A 21,490-nucleotide genomic window follows, 5' to 3' on the forward strand; every position below is an offset into this window, starting at 1 on the left:
CAGGAACGTTCGGAAATGCTAACATTTTTGAACGAACATTTTGCTTTTGTTTTCGACTCATCCTCTGCGGTTGCGTTAATGGGGGAAGCCGATTCGGGAAAAGAATTACAGTATCGGTTCGAAAGGGATTATGAAAATATTTAAAATTTTCGGTTTGGAACAATCCGATTTCTGACTTTTGAATATTATTTGAAACGTTTTTATTGATAAGCTTTATTGGGTATTGTTACATTTTTTTTAATATGTATTTTTTTCATAAATAATACATCCAAATGAACGTGCGTTAAACATAGAGTTCATTGACGTAATCCCGATTTGAAAAAATAAAGGATTGAACAATCACATGTTTTTACGGAAAATATGCACAGAAATATCGCTCCGCAAAGCTTACTTGTAAGCTCTTGGTCAATGGGGTCGAATGTCTATGACGTGGGACTTGAAATAATAATATGCGCCCTGGGCGCACTTACCGAACGCTGTGAAGTCATTAGAAGATCAGAAGAAGATTAGTGGACTTTCCCAGTCTTACTACTTCCATTTGGGAAGTAGTAAGATTGGGAAAGTCCACTAATGTACCAGGCAAACATAAACAATTAACGAATTAACGACATAATTTTAACAGCAATCATTTTATTACCATCGCTCGACCGAAACGTGAAGTACTGCACTGAATTATTCCGTATAATTGCTGACAGAGATCATCGGTGAAATGCTAACTAGCTGAGCTAACGTCTCGTATAACCAAATACTTAATTACAATTCAAACGGAAAAAAAGTGCATTTTTTCTTAATATTTCCATTGCCGCAATTTTAGACCTTATTTTAGGGTCCAGGGTAACGTCGGAGCGCAATAATTTCATACTACGTGACGAATACATCAATCGACAACTAGCCACGGCATGTCTTCCACGACACTACTGACACTGGAATACCAGGAACGCATAATATATAAACAAACAGGGAATTTATAGTTCGTCGCCAAAAGGCGAGGTCCTATTCTGTTGTCGTGCGCTCCACTTATTAAATCCGCTCTTGTATACGCACGCCAGGCTTACGTGACGTACTAATTGCGGGCGGGGTTCGAAACACGGAATATAAGAATATCCAGCTTATTATAACGAGTATAACGAGTGGCACGCGGCGCTAATTTTCTAGAGTACTTAATTAAATAGTGCTTACTGTAACTACGTAGACACATTTCGTTAAAATAGTAAAATGCAAGTCAGTGTTTACTTATTTTTTCTTTTTTCCGTATTTTATGCGACTGTTGACTTTTCACTTCTGAATTTAACTTTTTTATTTAATGACAATCGTGAATTCTACAAGTATAATTACTTCAAATTATTAAACTGCAAATGAGAAACAAAATTATGTTTCAGAAACGAGTAGATTAATCGAACTAGGCGAACAAACTTTATGAGATATGAAAAACACCTTGCAAAGGCTGTCTCATAATAATAGCTTCTACGCAATCTTTTCCAGACATCTTGGAAAACGTGAGTGCAAAATAATGTTGGTAAACATACACCTAGTCCTCGTACACTAGTGAACAGCTTGGCTTTGAACCTTTAAAAATTCTAATTAGTGAAGTGTCTTATTAATTCAACTGCATACTGAAACTTACGTGTCCCAAACGCTAAGTGACTGTTTTTTGCTGTTTTGTTCTATGGACAAAATGACAAAAATTTGTACTAAACGACCTTCCTGCTTTAGCACTAAAAGATGTCCCTTTTATTTTTTTGTCTCCATTTATACATAAAAGTTTTGTTTCACAGAGCACGTAAAACAGTCGGTCGCAGTCATATTATCATACATAAGTACTTAATAAAAAATGAAAAAAATATTCGTTTATCGCTAACCGAACGCTGAAGTTTGATCCACCTAAAAACTTGCAGTTTCAAAAACAGTTTATCTTATAAAATAAAGGATTGATTTGATTTGAACGTTTATCTTTACGTCTGGAGCGCAGTAAATACCTACCTGAAAAAAAAAAAGAAAAGCGCGTTTCTCAAAAATTCACGCCGAGTCACAGATTAAACAAAGCGGCAGACGCGACGCGTTGAGAATACGCCCCGTTGTTGTTTCGTTCCGTGCGCCTGTGTGCGTCGAGCGTGAACAAAATGGCTGCTTAGTGCGCTTTGCTTATTCAGTTTATTTCTAACAAACATTCATTGTGCAGCGGAATAAGTTCGCAGTGTTTCACCGTTTAAAATTTTCCGAATTTAGCGTCTATGTTCTTTGCACGCAGAGCCGCTTCGCTGCAAGCAGCTTACGAATACTTTATTAAATTAACCTGACAGCTAAACTTAATTGGTACATGTTAAATTAAACGTTTCTATTGTAACGCAATTATATTAAACTAGACTGTGTTAACTCGAGCTTTAAGCTAACCTCTGATGAATTTTATCCATTACTTCTACCTATTTATGAAAATTGAAATACCGCTTATGCTGTGTAAATGGCGCTAAGTTATTATTATTTAAACATTAATTAAGAGAGATTTTTTCAACAATTTGATAGTTCTATGGCCAATTAATGCTCTAACACTAATTATTATTATCTCTCAAGTTTAAAGTAAGCATACCTACAGATGACTAGGTAGCTGATGCTCGCGACTTCAACCTTGTTGTTTAGGCTTTTAAAAATCGCGTGGAAGTTCTTCGATTTTTCGGAGTAAAAAGTAGCTTATGTCCATCTCCAGCGTAAGCAATAACTGTGCCTTTCAAGAACTGATGAGTAAAGTCATTAAAAAGGTAACACAGACACACAATTTCGCAATAAAATATAACATGAAACAGTTCGCAAAAGCCGATTAAGTGCTCCATCGGAAAGCTTGCACATGACGGCTTCACTTTTATCAAGCCCGCGTTCGCGAGATCTCAATCTATCTTTTTCCCTTAGTCCGAGTATGAATTAAATTCCCTAGTTAGTATAGTTACTGGAACTATACTGGAACTAATCCAATCTAGTTTGTATGTCGAATGTTGTCGCATGAATATGCATCACCGATTCTCCATACAGATTGCGTTCCTTGTGGGGCATTGCTAAGCAATATAACTGTTTCCCTAATATGCTAGTTAATAAACTTGATTATGGCTAAAAGAGAGAATACAGCGTAATATATATTTTTTTTAATTTAAAGACAAGCGTTTGGCTGCAATCAGACTTGCTGGCAAGTGATAATACAGCCCAAGGTAGAACTTGCTTGATAATGTTCTATCAACCGAATTTCTGCCACGTATATTATAGTGTATAATTGTGTGTGCAACCACAGGTGCACTCTCTACTCCCTCACTCTCATAGCCCAATGGGACGGAAATCCGACACGACCGGAGAGGCGCGGGACTAATTGCTTTACGGCACCGGAGTGACTCCCCGCCATCTTCTTAACTCTAGGCTAGTACTGGAAGAATTAAATACCTAACTAGTAATTATGTTTTGGCCCAGTCTGGGAATCGAACCCAAGACCTCGTTATTCCAGTTGAACATGCTAACCACTAAACCAAAGAGGCAGTTATGAAAACAGCGAGACACTGTTGGCAATGAGGTATTTAATTTTCAAAAGAGGATTCGGCTCATGTCTGCAGTTAGTAGTTAGACCTATCTGAGCGTACTTTGAACGTACCTTCCTAGACAAGAACACCCTACGTCACCCTAATATTTTTATTTTATTTTTTTATTTTATTTTATTCGACTAACCTACAACTTTTATACATAAAATATTTACAAAAATATAATAGTTTATAGCTACAAAGATACATAGTATAAACGTTAATAAAAGGGTAGTAATATCACTTACTTACTTTAATGGTGAAAGAAAACATCTCAGGAAACCCTCTTGCCTAATAGTTCTCCATAATTTATGCTCATACGTGTGTGAGATCTACCAATCCGCACAATATTATGTCTAGCTTGACTAGACTACGGCCTAAACTCTTCCTATTCTGAGTAGATATTCTCAGTAGCGATGGTGATGCATGGGATTGCAATCAAGTGCAAGCCAAGTTTAAAAAAACCTCGCATGAAAAGTTTTGTTTACTCAAATACTGACTTTGAGTTTGACGCTCTGATTAATAACGCGTGAATAATAAACTGAACTTTTTAACGGCCCAATAAAACCGTTTCCTCACGCGAGGGGTGCCATCAAATTGTTTTTTTAATGCTTATGGTAGTCTGGCACGTACCTATTTGTCATCCCTATTAATTTTGTAGGACTGACGTTTGATTTGATATCGTTATCTATTCAAAACAATATCATTTCCTTATTGAAACTTGCACGCCACTTTGAATTTTTCAAGGTATACAAAAAACCAAAACAAAATAAGTAACGCCCAAAATTAATGATATTTATGTTGAAATTAAAAATAAGAATGGTAAATTTTCTTTTATATGGAATACTAGAGGACGCCCGCGACTTCGTCCGCGTGGAATTAGGTTTTCAAAGACCCCTTGGGAACTGTTTGATTTTCCGGTATAAAAAAGCATGATTGCAAGCTACCTCTGTACCACAGAACTCCTAAGAAGGCAAGTCTTCCTAAGTCTGTGCTTTGTACCTTTCTTTAGCGACAAAAGGTAGGCACAGAGGTACCTTGCATCCCGCGGACGGATGTGCTGTTTCTGTACCTACGTTTCATCCTTAAAAAGGTTTACAAAATTAGTTGAAACTTTGGGATGATTCTTAACATAATACTATCAATAATGAAATGAGATTGAGTTTTTCATACAAAGAAGCATTGCAACGCATAACGAATTTTAGCTAGTACTTAATTAAATAACCACCTATAAATATTATATTCCTAAATATACGTGGGTACCTCCTCTCTGAATATCTTTAATCGTAAATTATATCACACTAATATTATAAAGGAGAAAGTTTGTATGTGTGTGTGTGTGTGTGTGTGTGTATGTTTGTTACTCCTTCACGCAAAAACTACTGGACGGATTGGGCTGAAATTTAAAATAGAGATAGATAATACCCTGGATTAGCACATAGGCTACTTTATATCCCGGAAAATCAAAGAGTTCCCACGGGAATTTAAAAAAACCTACATCCACGCGAACGAAGTCGCGGGTATCAGCTAGTCAAACATAAAACGCAATATAATATGTACAGAATAAGGAAAATATAACAAACATAATTTCTCCAATATTTCGTACGTGCCATAAAATAAAGGGAAAATTGAAAATTGATTCTTACGTGCCATCGTTCCATTCCGTGTCGCACATCAGGACGTGACCTTATCTGGGGCTATAAAAGAACTATTTATCAAACTAATGACCCCGTCGGTATGTTCCTCGCTATATATTGCGACATATTATCGACACCGACAAGCTTCATAATAACATAATAAATGCTAGATTTATGGGGTTACGACCTGAAATATTAAAACGAAGTTCTCACGTTGATATGAGAACTTAATTAGTTCTATTCGTCTTGCCGTAGTAAATTCTCTAAACTGATTTAAAGAAAACCAACCATGTTCGAATTGGATTTGCGCATGAATAAAATGACTACTTCGTTCGAAAGTCTCATCTTGGTATTCTAAATAATTATCCAAATGAAATAAATTATGTTCAAAAACCTGACATGATATAGGTACCTACATTGAAAAATCGCCGATATAATAAGGGAACTTCATCGATGAATAATTATACTATACCTCTATGGGGAACTCCTAACAACACGTCGAGGCTTCGACGTTACTGGTTGGCGTAATAGGTACATTTGACGCAGGAAGCCCTGAACTAGCCCTATTTTTCCTTGATTTTACGTCACCCTAGCTTAAATATTTGACATTTTTAACCCCCGACCCAAAAAGAGGGGTGTTATAAGTTTGACGTGTGTATCTGTGTGTCTGTGTATCTGTGTGTCTGTGTATCTGTGTATCTGTGTATCTGTGTATCTGTCTGTGGCATCGTAGCGCCTAAACGAATGAACCGATTTTAATTTAGTTTTTTTCGTTTGAAAGGTGGCTTGATCGAGAGTGTTCTTAGCTATAATCTAAAAAAATTGGTTCAGCCGTTTAAGAGTTATCAGCTCTTTTCTAGTTTTCTTGTAGAAAAGAAGGTTAGATAACCGTTAGGTTCATAATATTATGTCAATAAACAAATGTCAAGCTGTCAAGATGGACGTTGCCTAAATACATAATTATTTATTTGGAAATGATGTTTTGGAAAACTCAGATACTTTGGATCGTCGGGGGTGTTATAAATTTTTAATTTACACTTATTATAATATCGATTCAGGATCAAACCGAGAGTTACCTAACTCTAGTTCTCTCTGGTATTGATTAGGGATACGCATATACGGGACCCCTAATCACATAACATCTCTACACGCAAGACATTAACTAAACCTTATACATTTTCTATGTAGGCGCAATAACAATTATGGCCAGTAATTTTGATTCAAACGATTCATTTCAAAAGGTAGCATGACTCATGGCGCAACCCTATCTCATTTATAAAGGGTTAGCCCCTTAATCTTTATCGTTCGCGTGGGCTCCACAAATTAATATTAATTTCGTTATTTTCGTTCCACACACATCAGTTAGATAAACCATCGAGATTAAACCCTATAGAGCAACCGACTTCAAGATGTACGAGACCTAAATATGACGTACGCTTAGTATAAACAAACATTTTAAAGTAAACAAATATTATTATCTAAATCTTTTATACTTGTTAAATTAGCATAGTATTAGCATGATTCTTTTTTTTTCTCTCTGGCCTAGTTTCCACATTTTCACGTTCTCAAGACTTCGTTCAGTAGTTTGTTTGAAAATTAGAGAATACTTCCTTAATCTGTCTGCAGACAATAGAGATGATGACTACCAGTCAAATCAGTGACTTTTTATCAAACGTCAAAACGCTTGCTTAGCAAGGTAGCTTGTATGAAATTCACAAATTTGACGTCATAGACATTTGACGTAATACGTACTTTTTTACTTAAAACCAATTGCCGGTGTGGATTTAATGAATTTTGCAAGCCTCTAAAGACCCTGAGAAATAATTTATTTTTGACTTTGTCCACCCAATGTGGTGCGAAAAAGTACACTCTAGTAACACCGCATCTCTACGGGTTAGACGGTTACACAACGCTTGTCTGCGTGTGCCATTATAAACGCATTTTTGCGTGATTCCACCTAAGTGGCCGCCGAGTGCGGTATCAGACGTCAAATTACGTCTTTTATTATTTCTTCATGCTAAGTAGACATCTTGAATCATTTGGAGCGTTCTTGCCGTTACGATAAAATGCCAAGTTATTATTTTCTCATCCGGAAATCGTCCGAATGACATTGGCTCGGATTTTGGGCGTTAGTAATGCAAAGAATGTTAGCCAATTATGATTTGAGCGTTTTAACGGATAAATTGGTATTTTTCTATTAAATGAGAAATCGCTAATATTAAAAATACGAAAGTATGTTGTCCTCGCTCCGAAAAAGCTTGAGCTTAGTAATAATTATGAAGAGTATTTGGCAAACATGTATTGCATCTGGATTTGGATTGTTAAAAAGCTGGGAAATCATTTAAGATTCCCAGCTTTTTAAAGATCTAGATGCTTTAAATACACGTCATCATGATCAAAGATTTACAGCCATGATTTGGAGCCATAGGAGCGCAATGACCGTTGGTTTTTGAGCTAACTTCGACAGAGCGCTCAGAAACAGCTTCTTTCCAGCTCCGATATCCCAAAACCATCATGTCTCTCTCCACTTTGTCAATCACTTTTGGGACTCTCGTGCTTTGCACATATTGTTCTGCCTATTGCATTCTTAAAAATATATATATAGTCAAGAGTAAATAGGCAACTTATAGGCAAGCGCGCTCCATCTTAGGCTACATCTTCACTTGTTAGCAGGTCTGATTGCAGCCAAGCGCTAGCCTGTAAATTAAAAAAAATACAAACCAAACCTAAGTCTAACTTTATAATTAATTCCAGCCTAGGTTTTGTCGTCCACAAACATTGTATGTAGCTAGAAGGTACCTACCTACCTATTGTCCAATATTCCAAAGCCCTCCATATTGTGTGACGACCATGCGCAGTGTTTGTTGAAGAACCAACGCCAGTCTGTTCCATCCATTGTGCCAAGACTGACTCGATAAATTGAAGCCACCATACCTACCGGCTTTGAATTCATTTGATTTCGCATTTATAATATTAGTATGGATTTTAATAAAAATCGGCAAAATTGCCGATCGCTGAAGCTGAAAGCACCGTTTATGCTTTGGCCCTTATTTCTCTCTATAACATAGATCCTCCACTTAGCAACACCACATTTTAAGCAATTCACACCCGAGCGAAACCAAGTAGACAACAAGTCCAGCTCTCTCACAGTGCCTATTTGTAGGCGTCTCGCTGTACTCGCATACATTGTCTTGGGAAGTCCAACATAAAGTTCTAATGGTAAAATAATAATTATTAAAATTGGTTCAAAAGTCTCAGAGTTTCTTGATTACAAACAAACAAATCTTTCCCCTTTATAAAGCCGGCTTTACACTCGCGGCGCGAACGGCGGCGAAAGCCCGCGACAACTGCGAATCACGAGTGTAGACGTTGTTCACGCCTTCGCGTTCGCGCTTCGCGCCTTTCCCCGATCAGTATCGGTTTTTGGTCCGCGACAAAGGGTTTGCGGCACGAACGTGAACGCATCGTCAACGTCACGAACAAAACTTGCGTGTGTGGAGGGACACAGTTCACGCGTGGATCGCGGCATACATTCAAGACGTGAAATAACGGCGCGACTTCACGAGCGAGTGTAGAGCCGGCTTAAGGATTTTCAGCGAACGAATCCGAGGCGGGTCAACTAACAAATAAAACGTATAAACTTACATTGTCAATGCACGAGTAGGTTTCATTCATTATGTGGAAACACACACAAGTAGACAACAAGTCCAGCTCTCTCGCAGTGCCTATTTGTAGGCGTCTCGTCGCTGCACTCGCAAACATTGTCTTTGGAAGTCCTCCGACGTTTTGTTTGGCGACCGGAACCAGTGTTTGCCGGAAGAACAAACCTACATTGTGACTAGAATCACTATTCATTGAGTGAACGTATTGTCTAAAAGCAACGGGAAGTCTAAAATCTTTTTCATTCATGTAAGATGTCATTGCTAAAATTTTAAGAAAGTTACATTACAATAACCGGCAGGAAAGGTCGAACTTTAGAAAGATTCAGCGCTTTAGTTTTGTCCAGGTACTTAGGCTTCATTGGACAGATAATAAAACGGATCTAACGTCTGTGGATAGCGAGATAGTTATAAAGACAATGTATTAAAAGATTTAAGTTGTTTTTATCCAAATCTGAGCTGAGAAGGCTCGGAAATTCCTCGCTGAAATGCAATTAAGGTGTATAGATAGACAAAAAAGTTTAACTTAAAACGTGCCGGATTGAAAGCTCCTCCTTTTTGGAACTCGTTTAAAAAGTAGAATAAGTACATTTTAACATAGCTCGTGATACAAAAATGAAACAAAAAGAAGCTCTAATTGCTACTTTAAATTATTAACTTAAATATTAACCACGTATGCACTTTAAACTGCGAAAATGTTCTCTTACAACAATAGAATGGCATTGCGACATGAATTTCGGGCGCCATTAAAACTGCCTGCACTATCCCCGGCATTCTATCCGGAAACGCCCGATGCATTTGTCCGCGAAACCAAGTTATTTGCTCTACGGAACCGGGCGTCCGGTCCGGTCGTATTGTTCTTGACCGGCCACGGAACTAGGTAATACCATACTATCCTTACTCTATGGAACTACTCCGTTCCGTGCCTCGTAAAGACGCCTTTATTGCTTAGCTTGCGTGTGTGCGTGTAAATATTAGCTCCGTACAAAAAGTAATAAATAAAATCAAAACAGTGATGTTCAGTGAATATAAACTCGTAAAACAATAAATAATAGTCTAAAGATGCAGTGGTAGTGTTATCTAAACACACATAACAGAAATAACTATAAAGTTCTATCGTGAAGTGACTGTTTTGAAAAACTCAATGTTTATACAAATTTTGCTTATGTCTATTTGTGTTAAAAGTTTTATTCAACCAAAATATCACACATCTACATAAATACAGATGAAAAGTGCTTAAATTGACTTATTAAGATAAAATACAAAGTTCATATACAGAATAATTTTACTTTTCAAGATAACGGTTTGTTTTGGTGGTAACAGTAACGCCATCTGTTAATGTGCAGCAATTCAAACAGCAGTGTAAATTAATGTCATCTTCAGGAGACCAGCTATACTAAATTGCAAAACGCAAATCGGAATACTATTATAGTAACAGACAATACCATGAGATGTCGCTAGGAGGTGTCTATCAATCAGCAATAGGTGGCGCTAGATTGTGAAGTCGTAAATAATTGAACAGAGAGCTACTTATTTTTACAGTGCTCAAATAGAAAAATAAATAAATATTTAAAATATATATTTAAAAATAAAAAACATTTAACTTCACATTTGCACAATTATACATTTTAAACCAAATTACATATATACTGAGCTTTTACGAGAGAAAAATTAATAGATAAGTATCCTTGGAATAAAAATTTAAAATGGCAGGAGACACTGAACAGCTTCTAAAGGCTCTAGAAAAAATGGAAGAAAAAATTACAAAAAACATTAACAACAATATTGATCAAAAATTTGAACGTCTTACTAAAGAACTCCAAGATATAAAACTTACAAATAAAGACCAGGAGAAAAGAATATCTCTGATTGAAAGACAACTAAGGGAGAAGAACCTTATATTTTTTGGAGTACCTGAAGGAGAAAAAAGTTATGAAGAGCTAGAAATCAAAATAGTAGGTATCATTAATAAGAAAATGGAAATAGAATGCAGTTCTAGAGATATTGAAGCTGTCCAGAGAATCGGAAAGAAGGAAATAGATAAGATAAGACCAGTAAAGATTACCTTTGTAAGACTAGGAACAAAAATAAAAATTTTAAAACTCAAAAAGTCCCTAGAGAGTTCCAGTATATACATAAAACACGATTACCCGCAGAAAGTGTTGGAAATCAGAAAAACCTTAAAAGAGCAAGTAAGAATAGAAAAAGAGCAAGGAAATAAAGCAGTCATTAAATACGATAAAATTATTGTAACGAAAAACACCGAAAGCTCTAAAAATAAACCAAATTTTGGTCAGAAACGACCGCTAAACATCACTCCACCACAGACAAAAAATACGGAAGAGAGTCGAAACGAGCTTATTCCTAACGCTGATATGCAAACAAATAAAAAAAATAAAACAATGTCCTACGGAATACGCCAGTATACACAAAACAGAAATAAAGATAATACGACACCAGAAAATCAATAGCAACTAATTCAAAGACCAAAGCCAAAAAACACGAGCAGCATAGAAAATAGCACAACTATAAACAGAGCAAATAAAAAATCTCCCCCAGAACGGCTTGTCACCGCGGGGGCAGTAGACAAAAACCCTCCACCAAAGAAAAAATACTACATTGCCACTTTCAATGTTAGATCGTTGGCGAACGAAGATAGAGTCATACAACTAGAGCATGCGATATCACAAATAAAATGGGATATTATAGGACTCTCCGAAGTACGCCGTCTGGGCTATAAAATAGAAGATAGAGGTGAATACATGCTATATAGCTACGGAGAAACGAAGGGGGAAAAGGGTATTGGTTTCTTGATAAGGAAACAAAATCAACTTAAAATATTAGACTTTATAGGTTTAACCGAGAGAGTGGCTCTACTAAGAGTAAAAATCGAAGACCTGATTTACTCAATCATACAAGTATATGCACCTACATCCGAGGCTAATGACAATGACATTACTTATTTTTATCAAGGCTTACAAAATGCAATTGAAAAATGCGACAAGCACATTATCTGTATGGGAGACATGAATGCAAAGATAGGACAGACCAATCAAAACATCAGCTATGCTTTGGGTTTATACGGATATGGTAACAGAAATGAAAGGGGCGAACAGTTTATTGAATTTTGTCAGCAAAATAAGTTAAAAATAATGAACACAGTATTTAAAAAACCACCCCAACTAAGATGGACATGGGAGTCACCGAACGGACTTACAAGAAACGAAATCGACTTCTTTACGACAAACGTACCCAAGTCGATAGAAAATGTTAGTGTCCTTAGTAATTTCAAGTTTCCCAGTGATCATAGAATGGTGAGAGGTACTATCAATATTTTCCATAATAAGCCATCAAGACGTTGTTATAATAAAAAAGCAGCTAGATATGTTGATAGAGAAAAACTAAAAGCAACCCTTTCAAGAAAAATCAGTTCAATAATCTGGGAAAGCACCGAAAACCCTATAGAAATGTATAATAATATAGAAAAAATTATTATTGACAGCTCAAATATATCTAAAATAACCAGTAGAGAAAATAAAAGACAATTTATCATAACCAAGGAAGTCGAAGACTTAATAAGTAAAAGGCATATATTAAAGAATAAGCATAACAAAACGACAAAAGAAAAGAAAGATTTAAGCATACTATATAGAACTATAAATAAAAAAATAAGACAAAATACCAAAATGTATAGACTAGATATCATAAAGTGCCTACTGGAAAAGACTGGAGCAGTAAAAAAGGTAAATAAAAAGCTGAATACAACTAAATCACTCATGCCCCAAATAAAATCAGTAACAGGCTCTACCGTCACAAATAGAGATGGAATCATGCAGGTAGCCACCCAGTACTATCAAACTCTATACAGTCAACAATACCAAGAAAATGAAACCGAATCAGAAGCAAATGTCAATGAAGACCCAGTACCACTGTTTATGGAAAGCGAGATAGAGCTATCGATTAGTAAATTAAAGCAAGACAAGAGTCCAGGGCCAGATGGTATCAGCAACGAGTGTATTATCGCTGGAAAGGACATTCTTGTGAAACCACTTACGAAACTCTTTAACATGATTCTCAAGACAAAAAAGCTACCATGGCAATGGGCATATTCGGAAATAACACTTATTTATAAGAAAGGTGACCCGAAGCAAATATGTAACTATAGACCTATCAGTCTTACATCATGTCTATACAAGGTATTCTCTACCTCGTTGCTACGGCGCATCACAAAAGCTATAGATGAAAGCCAAGGAATAGAACAGGCAGGCTTCATTCAGGGTTTTTCAACAATCGACCATATACATACATTAAAGAATATAATAGAGAAGTACAAGGAATATGGAAAACCCTTATATATCGGATATATTGACTATTCCAAAGCTTTTGACTCTATATCACACAAGGATATCTGGAGAGCTCTGGCTGAACAAGGTGTCAATAAAGGATACATAGACATCATAAAAGAACTCTACCGGAAAAGCACGTCCAGTATACGTTTAGACAGAGTTGGTAAACCATTTAGATTGGAACGAGGTGTCAGACAGGGTGACCCGCTTTCTTCGAAGCTGTTTATTGCTGTACTGGAAAGCATATTTAGAGAATTAAGCTGGGAGAGCACCGGAATAAAAATACATGGCAAATATCTATCACACCTCAGATTTGCGGATGATATTGTGCTGCTCTCCGAAACTGCGGATGATCTACAGAATATGCTGATAGCACTCAATTCACAAAGTGTTAAAGTGGGACTCCGAATAAACCGTGAAAAAACAAAAGTGATGACCAACTCAGAAAGAAAATGCATACAGATAGAGAAGGTCGAAATAGAGTATGTCGACGAGTACATATATCTTGGACAACTTATTTCTCTCGAAAACTCCTCCATCGATAGAGAGATCGAAAGACGTGTCACAAATACGTGGAAGAAATATTGGAGTATGAAGGAGATTTTCAAGGGAAACCTTCCAACAAAAATTAAAACTAAAGCTTTAGAGACTTGTTTACTTCCATGTCTTACTTACGCATGCCAGTCTTGGCCTCTCTCCATCAAAACGATTAAAAAAATAAGAACATGTCAGAGAGGATTAGAGCGAAGCTTAGTTGGTTTAAAACTGAAGGACCGTGTGAAATGCTCTGAAATAAGGCGACAAACTAGAGCAAGAGATGCCATCAAACAAATTCTAAGACTTAAATGGAGATGGGCAGGCCATATTCAAAGGTGCCAGGATGAAAGGTGGACGAAAACCGTGACTAACTGGTATCCTTTGAATTGGAAACGAAGGCCTGGAAGGCCAATAAAAAGATGGGATGATGACATCGCAAAAATTGCGGGAAGGACATGGAGTACTTTAGCTAGAGATAGATGCACATGGAAAGAAATGGAGGAGGCTTACACCGGTACAGGCGGTCCTTACATGTAAAAATAAAGAGCAAGCATGTTTATTAATAGAAATAAATGTAAATATCATAGGATTAACTAGGTTTAGAAAAATAAATGTAAGAAAAAAATAATACTTTTTAAACATAGTTATAATAGTTTTATAGAGTTAAGAAATAATTAATGTAAGGAATCAAATAAAGCTTTTATTATTATATTATTATTATTGCGTGTGTGCGTGTAATTTATGCGTTCGGAAAACAGGCAAAGAAACTATTTTGTTGTTTTTTTTCAGCAGACTTTTCCTTTGTAGCTTATTCCAGACATGGCAAGCCATTATTCTTATAAAATTAGTTTTACACTTTCTTTTAAATTTCGTTGAAAATTATTCAATTTTAAAGTTTGCGTTTATCTAAACGTTTTTGGGTTCTGTACCTCGAAAGGAAAAATGCAACTTTTCTTCTTCGGTGTCTGTATGTCTGTCTGTCAAGCCTCTTTTCTTCATGAATGCGTGAAGGTATCAAATTAAAATTAATATCAAAAACTTGTTCTACGATCCTTTGGAGTTGTTATAAAATAAAGCATCTAAATCAGCGCAATCATACATACGGCCATTTATACCGCATATTTCGACAAATAAATCACTCGCAAATAAATTAAAAACTAAGTATAGGGTTCCAATCGATCTAGAATCATGAAATGTTTGGCCAAAATTAAAAAAAACCGAAATTGGCGGTTCCTCGGGTGCTGCAAATATTCATGGGTGGCAGTAATCACTTAACATCCGGTTACCCACCTGCTCATTTGCTCGCTATTTTTAAAAATAATCGTTAATTCACTTATTATATAATTCTTCACCATAAGAAAACTTACATTTTAAATTGGACCTAATTTAAACAACAACTGGGATTTTTCTAAAGTACCTACGGAACACTCGGTGCGTGAGTCCGAATCACACTTGGCTGGTTTTTATAATACAAAAAATATTAGGTACCTATGTTCATTGTTTTTGACAGATCACATCACGGAAAGTGTGTTCCGTGCATCGTACAGATTCCTTTATTGCTCTACACGTGCGTGTGTGCGTATAATTTATGCGTTCGAGAACCCGGGAAAGAAACTGGTTTTTAAGGTTCCTCCGCTGTTCGTCCGTCTGCCCGTTCATCTGTTCGTCAGTAGGCTGTATCTGATAAACCATAATAGATAGAGAGTTGAAATTTTCACAGTATGTAAGTATTTCTGTTGCCGTTGACACCAAATTATTAATAACCAATATGGCGAATTTATTTTCAAAGTGTTCGCCATGCAAACTAAAATACTTATATTAAAAAGTATGATGGTACGGAACTCTTGTGTGTGAGTCCGGTTCGCACTGGACGGGTTTTTTGTAAAGCGTGTTCCTTTTTTGCTGGAGGCTTTTCCTTTGTACCATATTCCATTAGAAATAAGGCTAGCATGTTTCTCATAAACCTCGCTGAAGTCTTTTTATAAATACATGAGTAGGTACTTCCTTTCTTATTTTTTCAGTTAAAAACTTTGCGTGTTTGCTTTTCTTTTAAGTTATTATGTCAAATTAAACAATTTCTCTTAGCTTTTCTTAGACGTACTTGTATTGTATTGTTTTAATTGTGCCTGTTTCAAAATAAAATATTTTAGGTAGTGTTCTAATTTTTTGGGTCAACGTTACTTAACAATCGCAATCGATTGATATGTGTTTTTACGAGACCAAAAGCTTATCACAATAATAACACTAAGGACCGCCATATGTGCGCCGGCCCTAAGTATACCTAGTGCGCGACAGGTTGAGATGGCAACGGCCGGGGTGGGGACGCCCCGCACAGCCGCACAGCCCCCGCGCTAACCCAATGCATGTGAGCGCAGGTGACGTGCAGATGTGCGAGGTGTCGTGTGTGTGTGTGTGTGTGTGTGTCCCCCTCCCCCACCTCATACCTCGATTGCCATCTCAAGCTGTCGCGTATTATACCTACCCATAAATCTGAAAGACTATATTTTGTTTGTTGGCTTGTCCTCATCGATGTATTGTCCTTCAATCACTCCGCAACGAATGGGCGTGGTTTTTTTGCATGGATTTAGTTAAAGACCCTGGGAGACATAGGGTCCTTTTTATCCTGGAAAATCAAACAGTTCCAACAGGATTTTAAGAGTAAATCCACTCGGACGAAGTCGCGGGCATGAGCTTAAATATATTAGACTACCTACATTTAAACGGTTCAAAAAGAACTAAAATGCATTATTCCACTCCGCATACCGCTGTCTGTGACGGACGGATGTGCCGGCCATTCCGCGCGCATCTTGCTGAGTTATTTGCACAAAATGGCGGCGACACCACTTGCGAGCATGCATTGTGCCGTAACGTACGGGAAATGGATGTGAGCATTGTTGTATAAAACCACTAATTTTTGTCCTAAAGACCTCTACTTATTCTAACGAGAGGTACTTTAGTAACTTTTATTCGAAACTCTGAATGCAAACCTTACTTCTCGTACCTTACCTTGACATAATAATATTATAGGCCATGAAAATATGATAATTAAAGATATGATAAGATAAGTCGTTTGTTGAAACCGTCGTATTTAATCCTAGCACAAGCTTTACGCTTAGTTAGAAGGGCTAAGGAATATTAGTAAAGATTAACATGGCTCATATTCTTTAAAAAATAAAAAGATCGTGGGTGCACACGTGAGACTTTATCGTATCGACTTAGCGTCTTAACAAAAACCGCAAATTCAATCATGGTTGTCATTCAGATATGTTTAGACAACAATCTAGATCTTTACATGAATTGTACGTCTGGTCAGCAGCAATACACAATTCTCGATTTGCACGATTGCCTGGTTGCTGGTAATATCAATGGTTGTATTAATCCAAGTGTAGTGTAGGCTTAGCTAATCACTGGAAGCCACAACGTGAACGGGCCAGATGTGGCTGAGAATCCCTGAGACCACAATTGGGCGCCGCCAGGCAAGTCATGGGTGAGGCAATTTTCGGAAAACACAGATTTTCGTTGCTTTAAATACAAAATAAATAGGTAATAAAGGGTTCATTTACTTACTATATTTCAATATTATCATAAATGGAATTAATTCCATGAACCGATGACCTGAAGAAGTAGCGGGGAGCGGGTGGATGAGGAAGGCGGAGGACCGTGTTTGGTGGCGCGCTCTTGGAAAGGCCTATGTCCAGCAGTGGACGCTTACAGGCTGATGGATGGATGGATGGGAATTAATTGTTTTTATATTTAACTAGCTGATGCCCGCGACTTCGTTCCCGTGGATATAGGTTTTTAAGACCCCCTTGGGAACTCATTGATTTCCGGTATAAAAAGTAGCCAATGTGTTAATCCAAGGTATAATCTATCTCCATTCCAAATTTCAGCCAAATCCGTCCAGTACTTTTTGCGTGAAAGAGTAACAAACACGCATACTTACATACAAACTCTCACGTTTATCGACTATCTATGAGCTATCAATCGTTATTTTTTACAACCCCAACCTAACTATTGTTTTTTCTGTTTTTCTTTTTTCTGTGTTGTGTTCCTTACATGTGTTTTTTGTGTGCAATAAAGTCTTTCTATCTACCTATCTATATCTATGTACTCGTACCTGATAGAATAACAACAAAATATTCATAATAATTATTTCAATGTTTAAAAAAAATGGATTAAATGTAGGTCATATTTACAATCAAACAACGAAATTCATTACTGCGACAACCGCATCGGACCGCAACCACATTTCAATCCCTAATATTCTAATAGAAACGCATCTCTATTAGATAGAAATGGAGAGGATTTGCAATATTCAAAGGCTGAATTAATCGCAGTGAAGTCCACCGGCTTCGCTAATCATTGCAGGCCACAAACGTGAACGTAGGCGATACGAATACGACTGTCAACTAGGGATACCATCTGTAAAATATTTAAACGCGGACAAGGAGCTTGAAAATCTTGGATTTTTAAAAATACATTCAAATCAAAATTTATCTATTTCATTTAGGATAATCTGTGACTCTACCCTGGTGCGGAAAGAATATTCTACTGAGAAGAGTTGGCAATAAACTCAGCAGTCGCTCTTTTTAAATCGTAAAAAAGTTACATTATGAAACAGCACGTCTACACCACCTTGTGGCCAATTGGAAGCTCAACCACTTACTTCCACGCAATTATGTCAGTAAACGTAACTAAACCAACAGTAAACCCATAATAATCCTTCTTTTACCTTAAAGTATGTTCCAATTGTTGTTATTTTTTTATCATGCAAAATACCTTTAACTTTGGTAACGATATCATTTTAAAAGTCAAACAAGGGCTTTTTTTTCTTATCATTCAAACGTGGATAGGTGCACTGCCTAAATAATTCAGAAATAAAACCACAACAGCATGAAAAACCTCACTCTGATACACTTTCCCCCGGACGAACTCAAATATAGGACAAGTCCAGGAAAAGTTGGATGGATAGAGCCACCCTACCGTCGACCGACAATCTGGCGACCGCAACCCGCTGCCGGGACAACCGCTTTTCTATTAATACCTATCTGATAAAATACTGCGGACTTTGCTAATTAGCAAGCTTGCTTGAAGCGGTATTAAACTGAGTGAAATTAGATATTAACATCATTATAATATTATGGAATATTATTAGAATGATAGGTACCTATTTTACGATCTATAATCAGTTTAGATGCTCGTAGAATAGTTAAAATATTACGGTAAATATAATATCCACTCGGGCTTTTAAAGATAAAGTAATGAATTGCCAATCCAGTTATTATCTGTTATTAATTTATCTTTTATTGATAATAAACTTAATAAGAACTGAAGTTAACATTCTGTTATCTGAGAAAGTCGACATACTTGAATTTTAAGACAACCAAAAGACTCATAGTGCATGTCATGGAATTTATTCAAGGCAACTGTTTAAAGTTATAGTTTTTTAGGCGTTAACTCAGATCATTCGGATGGAAGTAACACCTAGCATTTAAAATGACCAAAGTGAACAGCTGGTTTGAGACCGCCATCTTTTATCAGAGTGTTTTTAAGTACCAAGTAGTAATTGCCATAGATTAAAAGGTATATTTTTTACTAACTCGTTTTCAAAACAGCTAAATGTAAACAACACAAATTTTTAGTTTAAAATTATTGCAATATATACCGCGCCTATACCACATCAAAGAAGATTTACTTCTTTTTACTTCAATCGCGCGTGTCTAAATATTCATGTCATGCATAAAAGTTTTTTTTAATAGCTATATCATTAACTTAAGTGTTACTAAAAAATTAGTTAAGTCTTCTTTTCATCCATTTTTCATCTTACAAAAGAATTTACATAAAGTATCGTCGCTAACAAAGCTTTGGTCTTCTTCACAATAACGAGGTAAATATCAGGCGTCAAGCGCGTCACAAATCCGTTTAACAATTAAAACAGCGTGTTAATTAACCACTGATTGCCGACAAAAGTACCGAAATTAATGGTTCACATATCGAGTAATCTGACTGACGACCGAACGGGAAGGAAAGACGTTGACTTTTCAATTAAGCCGATCCGTGTCGACAAGTTCGATTAATCAATCCCAGGCCTCCACTCGGCCAGTCGATATCTGAAGGGTAGTGTAGCGTGTACGCACCAATTAAAGCCGATCCGACAATGTTGAGACACCAATTCTAGTTACGTCAGTTCATAAATCTTCTTTTCTGTTACGCGACCGGAATTATAAGAAAAATAGGAGCTAAAGCTTGTAGGTTAATAATTTTCTTAGAAACTTCGCTTGGAAGTCTCTTACTAACACGTTGGTGCATCTCTGTTACCTTTTTAACCCCCGACCCAAAAAGAGGGGTGTTATAAGTTTGACGTGTGTACCTGTGTATCTGTCTGTGGCATCGTAGCTCATAAACTAATGAACCGATTTTAATTTAGATTTTTTTGTTTGAAAGGTGGCTTAATCGAGAGTGTTCTTAGCTACCTATAACTCAAGAAAACCGGTTCAGCCGTTTGAAAGTCATCAGCTCTTTTCTAGTTACTGTAACCTTCACTTGTCGGGGGTGATATAAATTTTTAATTTACACTTGTATCGATATCTGAAGGGTAGTGTAGTGACAAATACGATAAATCGATCCTCTCTCCTGTCAAAGTCTGTTGGCTCATGGACGTGTGGCGATTGAAACTTGGGTTTGCGCACTCTGTGATTATCACTAAATGACTCGCGTACCATCATTCGTAGGAAAGAATAGGCACTTGTTGGTTTTCATGCTAGTCGTGAACATGCGGCATCTAGCTATTCCAAGTCCGTGGTCCAACCATACAGCTACATCCATACTCCGTATGCCACATGTCCAATAGCGGCCGTTAGAGCCAAATGCCGATTGCACTGCGGCAGTTATTAATCTAATCGCTGGAAACGACTGTTGGCCATTCAGCGCTGATGTTTCAATACAAACAATTCAAGAGATTTCGACTGCCTAATGTTTCAATAAGCCTTGTTTGACTGTGGTAAATATTATTATTTTTCTATCGATTACAAGTTGACTGCGATCTCACCTGGTGGTAAATGAAGATTCAGTCAATACTCAGATTCAGATTAAATCGGATACAATGTACCTACATATAGCTATCTATCAGAGAAGTAATTTTTAGAATAGGATTGTTAGTTCCAACTTTCGAATCACAGATTTTGAATCTAAGTGTATCATAATTATAAGCTGCACTCTAGTTAAATATGATGGAAATATTAGGTACATTTATTATTTAGTGTTGCGTCCGCACTGGCGAAATGTTCATTACATGGCCTGGCTATTAATCTAATGGGGTATATTGCAATCGACCACAACCGCAATTGCGAGCCAGCTCGCGTCCACTGGAAACTTGCGATGTTCTGAAATTAATATATAATCGTATAAGATTACGGTAATATAAACCTATTGATATATACGTGATTGTTTTTTAACATATAAAAGGAAAAACTGTCTGACTGACTGATCTATCAACCCACAGCTCAAACTACTGGACGGATCATGCTGTAAGGCATGCAGATACAGTTATTATGATGTAGACATCCTCTAAGAAAGGGTTTTTGAAAATTCAACCCTTAAGGGTTTAAAAAGGGGTTTGAAATTTGTGTAGTCTACGCGAATGAAGTCGCGAGTGTGTATGTTTGTTACTTCTTCACGCAAAAACTACTGGACGGATTTGGCTGAAATTTGGAATGGAGATAGATAATATTCTGGATTAGCACATAGGCCGGAAAATCAAA

General features: G+C 36.8%; 1 protein-coding gene across 4 annotated transcripts in view; it reads left to right on the plus strand.

Annotated features, from left to right (window-relative positions):
- The window catches only part of LOC123866035 (insulin-like growth factor-binding protein complex acid labile subunit), a 376,912-nt gene that overhangs the window by 285,574 nt on the left and 69,848 nt on the right, over positions 1 to 21,490 (plus strand). The window lies entirely within an intron of this gene.

This window comes from Maniola jurtina, chromosome 1 (genome assembly GCF_905333055.1).
Source record: "Maniola jurtina chromosome 1, ilManJurt1.1, whole genome shotgun sequence".
Classification (NCBI taxonomy): Eukaryota; Metazoa; Arthropoda; class Insecta; order Lepidoptera; family Nymphalidae; genus Maniola; species Maniola jurtina.